This window comes from Tympanuchus pallidicinctus, unplaced genomic scaffold, assembly GCF_026119805.1.
Source record: "Tympanuchus pallidicinctus isolate F22 unplaced genomic scaffold, pur_lepc_1.0 scaffold1, whole genome shotgun sequence".
Classification (NCBI taxonomy): domain Eukaryota; kingdom Metazoa; phylum Chordata; class Aves; order Galliformes; family Phasianidae; genus Tympanuchus; species Tympanuchus pallidicinctus.
In genome coordinates this window covers 91,491,277-91,506,134 of record NW_026294618.1, presented here as the reverse complement: position 1 = coordinate 91,506,134, position 14,858 = coordinate 91,491,277, and positions in this window count along the sequence as shown.

The window sequence follows — 14,858 nt, the reverse complement described above, 5'->3', positions numbered from 1 at the left end:
AAAAAAAAAAAAAAAAAATCTTTTAAATCTCAAAGAATGATGATTTTTCTGAGTATTCCCATGTTCACTCTGTCTAATCAGGGATGCTGCTGCTGTGTACAATACCTGTAAATTCGAGCCTTTTTTGCAGGGAAGACTCTGTTAATGCCTTTTCTTGCGTGAGCTCCCCTGCACATTATTTTCATTATTCAGGCTCCTACTCTCAAGAAGATGAATAGCTGGTTGCTAGTGGCTGTCGCTGTTATCACTTAGTGGCAGGTGATATAGTAGTAGCCTGCACTGTGTATGTTCTCCTTCTGTTTTGGACACATAGGTTGTTCATAAAACTAACAGTTGCTCTGCATTCAGTTTGTCATCCTTGTCCTTGAAAACAGAAGCAGATTTGTGAATGCTCCCCAGTGTGCAATATACATCCTGTTCTCTGCAGCAAGTGTAGATGAGCAACTTGGGAATAGAAGAAGAAAATGATGTGGCTTCCAGTAAATAAGAGCCACTGAAGGCAGAAGCAGATCTGAGTAGACAGGTAGTGAGGAATGTGAGATACATGGAGTAGACTGAGTTTTCCTCTTTGGTACTGATCATTAAATCCCTCATTTGGATCTCCTGGGAGTGTGAAGCTGTGTCGTCCTTCTACATCACGCTAACCTTTTCAGATTTGAGGCTTCATCCTAAGAAATCTGTGCTTTGTTTTACTTGCTGCACTACTATAGTGGAGGTCTAATGTCAGAGGCAATGGCTGACTAGCTAAGACTCAGAAATCACATTTTTATTTCAAAACATTCGTATCTTCTTTTGGAAAACAGATCTCATTTAAAGTGCCTAACACTGACCTTTCAGAATTGCCAGCTCCTTTGGAAATTTTGGCGTTAGTCTATGAATAGGACTGCTCCCTTTCCCTGCCTTCTCTAGGGAAATGGGACACTGTTCTCTTACTCAGCACTGCCTGTATCCATCTGGCAGTGCAGCAATCTAAAACCCAGTTAAAGAAAGCACAAGAAAGAAAGAAAAAGCAGTGGAAATCTGATTTTTCTGAAATTTTACTACCTTTGTTATCAGTCTGTGGTTAATGCCATGGTAATTGGTGACAACAGCACAGGAAGTGCAAGATATTATGGGGGGGAAATGTCTGTACAACTTGTTTATCTTCAAATCAGAGCATGGGGTCATTAAAACGGCATAATATTATTGCACTGATGGAACAGACAGTCTGCTGAGTTCTTGGATACCAGATGGCAAATGCAGCTTGAGTTGGCAAATTGTTGCTCTTCTTCCTGCTGTGCAAAGGCTTTTTATCTACAAGCATAATGAAAAGAGAACAGAAAACCAGAGAGAAATTTTCTTAATCAAACATGAGAAATTTAAAAGAAAATAAGAACAACAAAAATGTTAAACAAAACAGGTTCTGCACCAGTGCATTCTGCTTTATTCTTCAAGTGGGGGAGCTATGGGGGCAAAGTGTGCTACTTCTACTGTGCAGAGAGCCTTAATGACCTCAGTAGGAATTTCTTAAGAAAACAGGGTATCACTGAGCTTAAGCCTGTTCAGCTTTACAATTATGGGTAAATACTGAGATCAGGATTCTTTTACAAATATTTCTGAAATTCTGCTTATTTTCCTAGATTAATGGAAAGGGATGAGAGTGTTCAAAAAGGTAGCATTAACAAGCAGTGTCTGATGGCAAGGACCATAAAAGTGAAACCTCTGAAATAATGGAGTAGGCTCCACACACAAACTTTGTCACTCCAAACAAGGCAACACGAGGTCTTGGAAGCATGCCTTAGTAGGATATCCTATCCTGCTGGGGAACTCATTGGATGCATTGATTTATCCTTCCAGCTCTAATTTCAAAGAATCTAAGAGACCTTCTGGGGCCTGGCAAAAATGATGAGCTTATACTGCGTTTTCTGTATATGCACATAATGTGTCTTGAAATGCAATCATAAAAACCTCTGCAAATCTAAATTCCAAAGGCAATCAGCATATTTTGGTGGAAATCTTGAGAGACTCAAGTTGCCTAGTCTTCACTGTGCAAACAAATAAATATCACTTGACCTGTAATTGTCATCATGGGATAAAAATGTGTTTGGTTTTATGTGTTCTCAAAGATGAAGGCTCTGATTTCTGTGAGTCCTTCATTTCTTTCCAGTGGTATCAGTTGTGGCTGCATCCTGCAGTGCATTTGGACACTGTGGGGAGCGCTTTTGTTTGTGAGCAATAATGGGACTGTCTCTAGCTTTGTCACACAGGGATCTAAGTGCAGAATCCAATTGCTTTGATTTTCTTTTTTCAGCAATAAGCCTTCCCCACATATTTCTTCCTGCATGATTAGAACATAAGTAAATGAAGTAATTCATGTTAGTTTTGACACACAGAGGATTCGCTGGGATAAGGGTACCCACTGAATTGCCCTCTGCCTCTTGCTTTCTGCAATGCACCTGCTCTCAGACCCATCACTTTGTGCATGAGAACACGAGTGTTGTATAGAAGCCCACCTACCTCCATATCTTGTTCCAAAGCAGATTCCTAAGGAAGAATAAAAAGAAGAACTAGCATCTAATGATACTTTTCCTACTCTCTAATGATTTGCAGGTTGGGGATTTCCTGAGCCAGAAAATATATTACTGGCTTCGGAAAGTGGGCCATTTGCCTCAGACAAGTGGTTTGTGATGTGATTGTCCCATTCATTTTGCTGGCATCATTTAGGAAGCATTTTGATCAAACCAGATTCTTGCCTCAAACTAGAGTGCTCATTTGAGTCCTGATTATTTATCATGGTTGTGAGTTTTCCTGTTTGTGGCCTTCTCATTTAATGTGAGTGCTGCAGATGGCTTATAAATTGAGACATATTTTAAACTAAGAATGAAGCTGGTTGTGTAACCTCAGCTGCCTTGGGATTTGTATTGGGGAAAAAAAGAATTTTCCTGCAAGTACTGAACAGACAATCACTGCTCAGTGAATGGAGGCATGGATGTAATTTTACATCAGCTATACTTGCTTACATTCCTTGTTGCTGCAGGCAGAATTTAAGAAATCACTGGCTATGGCTGATAGAAAGAGGTAATAAAGCAGCGCGGAAGAACAAAGAAATGCAAACTTAAAAAGATAACAGCATCACTCTAAAATGAGCTCTTCCTAAGGTCTGTGTTTTTAGGGAAAAGGCATTGCTTGTCTTCTGCATTGTATTTTCTGCTTCACAAGCGGGGGAAAAAAAGAAGATAGCAGTGCCGTTGCGGTGTAATACTCAAAAATCAAAGGAAAGTTTATGCTGTGAGATTCTCAGGATGAGATTCGCCACTGCGTTTTCTATGCTGCTTGGCTTCTTTGATGAGGAAGGAGTCTTTGCCAGGCAGAGCAGACATTTTAAAGACATTTTTTAAGGAGCTGCACATCTCCTGACCTCTGTTGTCACACCCTCAATTTGCAAATCTGAGCGCTGACGCATTGCTGCTGTTTGTTTGGTAGCAGCGCCTATGATAAAGCCTTTTACCGTCCACGGATGAGTCGGGAACTTGCTTCATCCTGCCAAATCTCAACCTGTTTCCTTGTCATGACCTCATCACCCTTTGGCTGTATCATGTGCTGTAGGACAGTGGGCGAGATACTGACAAGTCCGGGGAATCAAATGATGCAAAATGGTGCAGAACTTCTCAGTGACCCAGCATCTCCTCACTTTCCATCCACTTTTAAACGAAATTGTGCTGTAACCCTGTAGCTGGCTCAGGCCTGAACTAAGTACCAGATGACTGGGAGGAAAGGTGCTTCCCAGAGACACTCCTCTGGTGTCACGGATCAGATGTGTTCTGAACTCAGAATGTTTTCTTCTGAAAGTTTTTTCTAGAGGTAGACGGGGACTCTGGGCAAACTCCCTGTGAACTGTCATGCCTCATCTCCTGTCTGGACAGGATGAATTCTTTTGGCCATCACTTTCTATCAAAAATTAAAAAAAAAAAAGCAGAATAATGTGTACTTTCAAAAACCCCTCAAATGTCTTTTGAGAAGAAAATATATCCATTACAGTGATCCAGGCAGGATTACATGGCATGATGCATTTGCTGCCATTTGAGAAGCTCTAGGATACCACATTATCTCTGACTGTCTCTCCAGGGTGGTGAGGGCATTTTGTGGACCCTGTTCATAGAATCATTAAGGTTGGAAAGATGTCTAAGATCATCTAGTCCAGTTGTCAGTCCGTCCCCACCATGCCCACTGACCCACATCCCAAGGACACAAGTGCTCTTACATTTCTGTGAGAAGCAGCCAGGCCTGCTCAGTGCTGTGTGTCATTGCCACCAAAAAGCACATAAAGCATCACTGTCCCTTTCTTGCTGCAGAGGGGTGAGTGCTGGGGCAGGTGGGTATGTGTGCTTCCATGGAGTTATTGTCAGGGAGCACCCTGGCTTTCACTAGGAGTTCAGGCAGGTCCTCACTTGCACGAGGCAAATGCTGTGTATGATAGTTGGCCTTGACTGGCTTTCGACTGACAGCACAGTGTATGGCAGCATTTCCAGCTGTGTGGCAGAGTCCAGCCTCCTAAAACCCAGCCATGGAATGCTGCCTGAGCAGAGAGAAGCGTTACTGTATGGGCTGATACATTTGCATGTATGGAGCGCAGTGCTTGTGGCAGCTGCTTCCTCATCCCAGGAACTAATTTAGCATCCGCTTCCCCATATGACTCAGGCAATAAATTACACTTTAATCTAAATCTTGTACATTATTCCTACTACAATAGATGGGCATTTTCCCCATTTTTTTTTTTCAACATCTCCCTTGGATCCTCCTTATCAGGTATATTGTTTCATTTTAAATAAGTGTTTGGGTTTACCGGGTAAGTTATGCTCAGCATGAAAATGAGCAATGCACTCTCCTCAATATCATTTCCTTTCAGCGGACAGAGCAGATAGCTTAAGATGCGATTTTACCCAAAGGAAAGAAGAACACACGATGTGAGAAAGTATCATATTTGGGTGGGGACATTTCCTGAATATTCTGCCCATTCTTCACTCATCTGAATTAGTCGGCTAATGTGCACTTGAAGTCTCTGTGAAAAAGCATGCCAGAAAGGAGATGGGGAAAGGGGGAATTTTTATCACCCAGCAGCAGAGTGAGGTACACTGTGCCACAAGCCTCTGCTGCAGTAAAATCGTTGATGCCTTCATTGGGGGATCCTACAGTGCCCAGCTCTTGGATATCCTGTAGCGTACTGACCAGAGGACACTGCAGGTCATGGAACAGGGGGTTGACCTTGTTGTCACTGAGCTTAGAAAGAACAAACAGTTGAATACCTTGTTGTTGGAATTCAGGTAGCTGTTGTACATCGAATGAAGATTGTGTTCTTGGGGCATCCAGAACAACTCTTACAGAAGGCTCTGAAATGACTCAGTAGTTAATGGGAAACTTAAGCTATTAGCAGTGTTTCATTTGGATCAAAAGCTTTAGAAATTTTTGTCCAGCCCGCTGCATTTATGCATAGGTCAATTTTCTGGTTTTATTTTCTCTATTTTCTGTTGTTGGCATTTGCATTTAATAAGATCATGAAATTTCGAAGCTTAAATAAATTGAGATGAAAACTAATGAACAGAAATAAAAGGCTGTTCACTGCCTGTCTTTGATCACCAGCTGATAGGAGGTGCCACCGGATCCTGTAGGTTGTATGTGATGTCAGCAAGTGAAATGGACAAGGAGTGTCCCTCCAATTCATAGCAGCTGAGAGCCAAATATCAAAGAGCTCTTTGCCATGTGAACAATTCCAATTACTCCCGGCTAGTTTTTGCCTTTACAGCATTAATCTTATCCAAGTTAGACAGGAGCATGTATTTCATGGTGCTTTTCATGTTGCAGTGCATGATTATCGCTTTCAACCTAAGAGAAATTTACAGTGCAAGAAATATGTGGACCTGTTAAAGCAGGTTAAGAGGAAGACCACAAAAATGATCAGAGGGCCAAAGCACCTCTCCTGTGAAGAAAGACTGAGAGAGCTGGTGTTGTTCAGCCTGGAAAAGGGAAAGCTCCGAGCAGACCTCATTGCAGCCTCCCGGTATTTAAAGGGAACTATAAAAAAAGATAAGAGACTTTTTACTAGGGTATGTAGTGGTTGGACAAATGATAATAGCTTTAAGCTAAAAGAGGGTAGATTTAGATTACATATTGGGAGGAAATTCTTTGCTCAGAGGCTGGTGAGACGCTGGGACAGGTTGCTGAGATAAGCTGTGGATGGTGTTCAAGGTCATTTCTCTGATGGACTCCCAGATAACTCACTGCCTGCTTGCACACACCCTGGCTGAGCTCCCTGCGTGTGTGCCATGGCCCTCCTCCTTCCCCATGGGCAGGTTCACAGCAACCCCTGAGCTGCACTGTGGTGTAGTGCAGCCTGCTTTGGGACAGGAAAGTCCACTTCAGCTGCCTCGTCCCAGCTGTAGTGCCCCATTGGGCAGTGCATTTGAATGAGAGGGACTTCTGGTGTGGTTTGATTCGTGTCCTGCATTTTTTAAATAAATTTGAATCCAGCTTGAGACTCTCTTCCACAATTACCATCTTCCTCTTTGCTGCTTAGATGTCACACCTGCTTTTTATATTAAATTGCAAGTTCTTGAGGGAGACAAGTTCTTTTTTTAACTCACTGTTTGTATAGTGTCTACTACAACTGGGATTCTTTTGTGGAGATTTTGTCTGCTTCTGCAACATAATGATTAAATAACAGTGAAAGGAATCTCTGGGGCTAAAGCATCTGCTGAAAATCTGAATTTTCACTCAGAATTATATTCCTTTGTGCCTAAACTAAGGTTTTGCTGTGCTTGCATACTACCCTTTTATGACAAGAAAATGGCACAGCAATAAGCTAAAGGATATTGATCGCAGCAGGAAATAAGGAGAAAAGCTGCAAAATTAGAAGAAAAAAAACATGTATATTTTTTTCCCTATGGCAATTAATGCAAAATGCAGAGTAAAAACTATGGGGGAGATCTGAAAACGTGGTGTGCTGATGTAGTGTCCAGGAGTGACGATATTTGATGTGAACAGCACTGGATCTAGAGACTGGGTCTGGGAAAGATACATGTGTGGTTTTCTTTTTCTGCTTGACTATCTAAATGGACAGTGTTGGACAATGCCTTTTCTACAGCTGTGTGAGGCAAAAAGATGGATGTCACCCACAAATGGGCTGGACTCTGCCCACAAATGTGGATGCATGACTGATCCAGCTCCTCTAGAAGGGGAAAGTATAGATGCATCCTTGTGAATGCAGAATTCTTGGCTTCCCTTGCCTTTGACTGTCTTGTAAATGCTTTGCAGGCTTTTCTGCCACAGGAGCTCTCATCTCAGAAGGAACTCAGACTTTATTCCGGATGTAACTTCATCCTAGTCGTATGTGAAAGTTCAGTGGTTTGTTTTATTAGAGAATTCCCAGTTTCTGGCTATATTTTCTCTTTCCTGCTGCTTCTTTTTCCATCTCTTGCAAGATAAGTGATAAGTCCCTGAAAAAACTCTGCTTCACTTTCATGTCCTAAATGGGAAGGTTCTAGGTATATACTTGTGGACTTTTCTCCCAGCAATCTCAGTAACATCCAGTAAGAACACCAGCTTTTGGACCTATGCACTGCGGTAGTGAAGTTTCTAATGATGATGATGGAGAAAAGTAGTAGTTTCTCAATGGTTTGATGTCTGGTTTTCAAATACTCTCCTCTATCCATGAGTTAAAATTACTGAAGGATGGCAGGTGGACAGAGAGGAAACATTCTGTGGGACGATAATGGGGAAGTGCCAGGCCTGCAGCACCTGCAATGAACAGCCTGGAAAACAGCAAGAGCAAATAGTGTGCATCTGCATTGTTTAATGCATTCCACTGGAAAACTGACCTGAAACAGAGGCAGAAATTCATTCATATTTATTGTAACTAGCAACAGAAAGAGTGGCTTCTTATCTCCCTGAAAAGATGTTATGCCTTCAGTTAGCAAGCATCAGGGCTGTTACATGTAAATTCCTCTGAGGCTGTAGCAGGCTTGTATTTAATTTATTGGTCACTCTGTTTAGCAATCGAATGGAGAAAGATGTCAAACACCCACTTTCACATTTAATGAACTTGTTTCCAACATAAATATTGGACAGCTTCTAGCTCTTGGTAATTTTTCATCCTGTCCTAATCTCATTCTCAATCTCTATAGTAGTAAATCAGATGGGATGCTGTGTGAGCTCCTTCACTTCAATACACTGAGCTCTGAAAGACTTATCTGGAGGGGGCCTTGGATGTGGTCAGGTGCACTGTGTGGACGTGCAGTACATTGTGTACTATTAAGTAGCCTTCAGGTTGCTCGGGATACATAACTTAGAGAGGTGACTAAATGGAATCTGGGGATTTTAAGTTTGAAGAGTCACTTTCTTCCTTCCATTTTTTTTTCTTCTGTGTTTCAAAGTCATGAGTAATGCATCTGTGAGCTTGTGATAGTCCTAATGTGGTGTTTTCAGACTGGTCAACACCCATGAATCAGCATTGCTGAAACTTTTTCACACTGTTTGGGTACAAAAGTTGTGTATTAAAAGGGTTCTGCAGATAGCCATTCTTTCCCAGTGTGCTAAAGTGATGGTTCATGTTTGCTGTCAGTCTCTAAGGGCTTGGTTCTCTTCTAAGGCGTTATCAACTTCTATGGAGGTAGAACAGAATGATGTAGTGCATTTCACACCAAATATTTTATACCTTGCTGGCCCAGTGATGCAAAATGATTTAAAAAAAAAAAAAAAAAGGAAAAGGAAAGAGGAAGTCTGAGAAGGAAGGTGGAAAAAGAAGAGAAGATTATTAGAAGGAAGACTCGATGTTATTCCACTTCCTTCCAATCTGTATGTCTAGCTGTGCTGTGAATCACTGAAGATCCCAGGGCACTAAGACCAGTAGTGCTTCCTGGCTGAGAAAGGTTTTGCCAGTAGTGCCGTGTCTTTTGCTGGGGATGTCAGTAAGAACTATCCAAAAGCTATTCCAAGTTTACCTGAGCTGCCATTGGCTTAGCTGGGGCAGTATGGCAAAGGTAGTCCTGCAATTCTTACGTGAAAAGTGCGTTTGAACATATATGGAACACACTAAAGCATGGAGCAGACACCTCAGGTAACCTGCAGCGTGAGGGTTATGAAAGGGAGTGCATGTGAGCAGCATCACAAACCTTCAGGAGCAGCACTGACTGCTGGTGCACTCTCACTTTCACTTCTTGGGCAGGAAGGTGAGAAGGAATGCGCCCTGTTAGGAATGAAGATGACTGTGTTGGTGAAAACAGCCTTATTTCTGAGCAGCTGAGAGAAAGCACTGAATGAATAACGTGATCTGAATTTTGTGATTTTGTAAAATGATTAAGTGGCTTTGTACTTTGTTCTCTTTCATCAGAATAAAACAATACATTTTCATGCCAGTCTGTTGTCTTTTAAAGGTGTATTTTTTTAATACTCTGAGTTGAGATAAATTTGCTTTGATTCCTAGAACAGATGATAAGAGAGAATTAAAAAATAAATAAATCCAAAGTCTTGCACTTAAAAGACTCAGCTGAATTAAACAAGAAATAAGGCTTAAATCAGCTGAATCAAATTACCTCTTGGTTGTGAAATTACTTCTGAGTTGTGAATCAGAGGCTTTGGCTCTTGTTTCTCCTAAACATTTATTTGTGTTTTTTTTCAGCCTTAATAAGTTACTCTTCACTTAGTAATGCTGCAGTTTTATCCGAGTTTTACAGACGTGCTACTCTCCTTGTGGGGCAGATACATGATGTCTTCAGTTTACTGATTAAATGAAGGCACAAAAGTCTTCAGTGAGCAGCTGAAGGTGACGCAGAAGTGAGCCAGGGCAAATGCACTGAGCTAATGTAGGGCTCTGTGAGTTGGCTAACCTATTACAGCTCAGTGAGTGAGTTCAATTCCACAGGGTCCTTAGTGTGGCTTGGAGGTCGTGCCAGTAAGTTCGTGTAATTTGTTAAAATATGTATTAGTAGATTTGTGTATAGTATGAGCACACTGCTGGATTTTAACCCGTTTTTTGTTTTTTTAAATTCCAGCTGGGTTTCAGGCTTCAAAAGCAGTACTTGAAGAGATAGGAGGTATTTTTATTTGCCTTAAAAAGAGCAGCCAGGATCACATCACCCCCGTCTTGTAGGCAGACACTGATCTCTTCAGTGGAGGGAGAGAGAATACGCTGCCCCCAGATCTGTTGCTCTAGAACAGGCTGTAAGGATATAAATAAAGTGATCAAAAGGGAAGATCTTCAGTAGGAAACGATCAGTGGGGTTGCAGAGGGGAAGTCATTTGCTTTGGTTTCATAGGGAAGAAAGAAGGGAAATCTGCAGGAGTCATGAGAAACCAAGGCATGAAGTACTCACAGGGAACAAATGGTGGGTAGATTTAACAGCCATTTTAATGGGGTCGGGGAAGAATAAAAGGACTTATTGAGTTCACTTGCTGAGGCAGAGTTCATACAATGCTCATTTGGCTGGCAGAATGGAAAATGGCAGCAATCCTGGGAGTTAAAGAACAACCCTTGGGCTGCTGACACATGATTACGTGCCAATGATGAGCACGGTTAATTAGGGACAGCAGAACAGAAGCAGCTACACTGTGGTGTCATGCTTCGCCTTGTTCTTCATTCTGAATGTTCTAATTGCTGTTGGAAATTTCCAAAAATTTCTATAAAAATGTATTTGTTTCCTCCTCATCTCCCTGTCCCACTTCTGCAGGTTCTGCCGTGTCTCTGTTGAGTGAAAACATCTTGAAGAATAGTAATGATACAGAGGGGGGTTGAGGTTCTATTCATACATGAACAGTTGTTTCCAGGGCTACTGAGATCTATTTGAAGCAAGAAGCTCTTTCAGTTCAAAATGTTACTCAACATTTGCTCATTCTTGCCACTGTTACTTCATCTAGGCAACTGCCATCCTGTTTTTTAGAACAGGAAATAGCCGGGCATCACAGGACCTGTGCAACAATAGTGCCCTGTCTTACTGCCTGCTCTGTTTTCTCCTTAAAATATTCTTCACATAACATCACTTCTTTCTGCAGACATTGGAAAATTCATAGACCTAAGATGCTTTCTCTTTACTGAACACCTGATTGTTGTGACCTTCATTCAAGGACTCAAGGAACACTGCTAGTAATCAACAGAACTTTCCACCAGGCTCCCCATTATACATGGCTCACACACCTTGGTCCTATTATTTGAGGGCCTGTCTTGAACTGAAGATCATAGAATCATAGAATGTCCTGAATTGAAAAGAACCTTAAAGCTCATCTAGTTTCAACCCCCATGCTGTGGGCAGGGTTACCAACCACCAGACCAGGCTGCCCAGAGCCACATCCAGCATGGCCTTGAATGTCTCCAGGGATGGGGCATCCACAGCCTCCTTGGACAAGATGAATCAAAGGTGTGGATCTGGAGCTCTGTTGTGGTGTGTGGAAGTTCTGCTTGTTTTTCAGTGTGTTTCTGGCTAATAATTCCGGGATAGAGGATCACCAGTAAACACTGTATGCAGTCCACAAATGATCACTGGAATATGAAGGCACTTTCACTTGCCTCTGTGAGGCTCTACTGTGCTTACTTGTGAGCATATTCTATTCAAGTAAATTAGAGTGTCTGACTGTGTTTAGACTTGTCACATCTGGCTGGGCCCAAATCTATCTAGTGCTGGCCCAGTCCTCTCTTTGGGGAACTGTTAATCTGCTGTGTTTGTGGACATACCCAAGATGAGGCCATGGGATGAGGTTTCAGAACTTCACAGCATGTTGGCCAGAATAGTTTATAGAGGAACTTATTTGATAAGCACTCTGAAACCTATATTTTAAATATAAAATGAGAAGAAGTGGATGAAAGTTTCCATTGCTATATTATGTTGATCAATGAATATTACAGTTAATACAAGGGAGCAAGCTCACAATTGGTGGCAATGGTGACGAGGAGACGGTTGGACTGGATGATCTTATAGGTCTTTTCCAACCTTGTGATTCTTGTGATTCTTGTGAACCATAACTAGGGTTGCAATAAGCTTCTGTTAACTGGTCCAAAGATCAGAACATCCTGGTTTTCTTGGATGATATTCTGCTCCTTTCTCATTTATTCCCTGAAGACTATAACTGAGAGTATCAGAAGAATTGCAGATCTGGAAACAACTATCTACTCATCTTTCTGTTCAGTGCAAGAAAATGTTTACATTAGGCATCCATCCAAAAGCAACTTCTATTAAGAAGGAATGGGTCACAGCAGGACACTTAGAAATGGCTTTCTTCAGTAGCAGGCCACAAATACCCATTATTTCCAGTTGCTTTGTAAATGAATGAGATTTTTACTTTCTCACTTTACTTAAAAGAAAAAATAGGAACAAAGCAAGTCTGTAGCAGAAATGCTAAGTCATGGCTTGAACCAGTGATTGAGCACCTGGTGCAGTGCACCTGAGTGACTGGAAAGACTAGAGCCAGGATCCCTCCCTTTCCAGACCTCATTTAAGGGTTGGCAGGGGAAGGTAAGGGTTTCTTACTGGAGATCCCTGTGTATCTGAGGCCTTCTGAAGGTGAGCAGCTTCTTTCCTTTATTTCTGTGCCCATGGCTGTTGCATTTGAGCAAATCCTCACTTGCTGTAGCCTGGCATCTTGCTGCCCTGCTGTCATTGCTGTGATTTCCATTGCTTTACAAGGTTTAAATAAGTAGAAAAATGTTGGGCACGAACAGATACATTTTAATTATATTGAAGTATTAAATAATATTAGACAAAGTAATAGTGCCAAGTTGGCACAGAAGCTAAACAAGCTCTCCTCCATATTTAAAGAGCAAGAAAGCATGTCAGTCAAATAAGACAGAAGTAATACTTTGTATATTTGTGACTCGAAGGGAAATGTGACCTTTCCAAGATCAGACAGACCTGAAAGCCACCACCCTCATTCAATATGAATTGCAATTGCTCTTAAATCTATGCTACAGTGTATGAAAAGGAAACTGGAACTCAGATTAGCTTTAGTCTACCAGATGTACAAACTTTTCCAAGCTTTCCTCATATTGTGTTTCGAATAGGCATCTAGTTAGCGTGAGCTGACTGCTAGCAGTACTCTTAAATCGTGATCAATTGATTGTGGGTCAAAGTTGTGAGGATATGGTACAGTGAAGGGGCAGGGTCTGGATTTTGCAAAACTCCCTTTGAGCTGGATTCCCTTTCTAAGGTCACTTTGGCAAATTTGTATAACGTACATTAGATGTTTATTGTCCCACAGAACTGAAAATATCTATAATGATCTGGAAGGTGATTAATTGATGGACTTTCAAGAGGATGCTTAGATTGTATAATTATTTATTCTAAGCAGGGTTCTATTTTTCTGTGATACTACAGACTTTGGTCAAAAATTCTTCAGAGAGAATGTTATCCTCTCTGCTCAAGCAGAGATTAATAGAAGCAGGAACACAAGAAAAGGACATTAGGAAACTTTCAAATGTAAATTCTCTTTTAACTGTTTATAGAAAGTTGTGTTATTTTCCTGTTCAAAATTTGGCTAGCTTAGCGAGAGTAAAATCTTCCTCAAGTATGGTACACACTCTTCTCTTATTTGCTGTTTGGGAAAGATGTGGAATTCTTATATGAATAACAGATAAGTAAGACCATATGTGGTGTAATAGGTTGTATTCCCATTATGTTGCTTTTGGAACCTCTCATATCCTCTGAGTAAGTATAAAACTGTGTCTCCCTTTTCCTCCTCCTCAAAAGAACATAGACTTAATTCTGTGTTTGCCATTGTGCTGACTTATAGTGTACCAAAAAAATCCCATTACAAGCCTACCCTCAAGACTGTGTGAGTGCACCTCTTAAAAAGTTATTAATTTTAACGTGGCTCACTCGGGTGTTTAGACAGAGAGATAATACCTGCCCTTTCATTTTTGGGAAGGCTAGGCATAAAATGCAATTGGGAAAGAGCACATACATTCGAATCTATTTAGTTTTTTAACCTGCATTTTGAAGGAATTGTTCAAAACCATCCTGCTAGCTTTTTGGATCTTCATCTGACAGGCAGTTGAGGATTACAGATGGTGGAAAAATCAGTACATTTAAGAACAAATTCATGGTAACAGAAACAATGAAGACATTCACATGGGGTCAGAGGCATGAAACTGATGCACTTGCACTGTGGGCAAACTTTTTTTTTTCCATCTTGCAGGTTACAAAAAATGAGAGTAAACTCTGAGGGCTGCGCAACTGGGAAGCAAAATAGATTATTATTATCTACTAATAAGGCCTCAGTAACTTCTAATGGAATTGAAAAGAACTGAAGCAATCAAACCACAGGGTGCTATCTGACAAATTGCGTCTAATTGACAGCTGCTAAAAATATTATGATCTTCAGATCTTTCTTACTGAAAAATGAAATTTGTTCTCCATGCAGATATTTTTATTGGGAAATGAGAGGTGAAGCAGGGCGGGAAGGAAGGGGGAAAATCTGGTTTCCATCGGAAACATTTTAGAATGGAAATTTCCAACCACTTTTATAGTTAATGAGGAAATAGAACGTTTTGTTGCAAAGAGTTCATTGGGAAACAATTTCCATTTTAAATCAGAAAGCCTTCCAGCCCAGTTTTTCCAAGCAGTTCCAGTTGTCTCACATAGCGGCTGCTTAGAAGCTGATGGAACAGATGGGAAAGAGAGTAACTGCGTCCTGCCATGGAGGAGTTTCCCTAAGCGAGGGGCAGCAGGGGATTAGGTGATGGTGAGAGCAGTTCTGATTGCTCTCATCGGAGGGCAGTAGTGCACACAGGCGTTGATCTGCTCTGTGCTATATAAGAGGGTTGTACAACTTATGGTACACGGCAGAAGAGTTGTTTCATGCACCAGTGAAATACAGTCTGTTGTGGGCTGGAAACTAGCAAT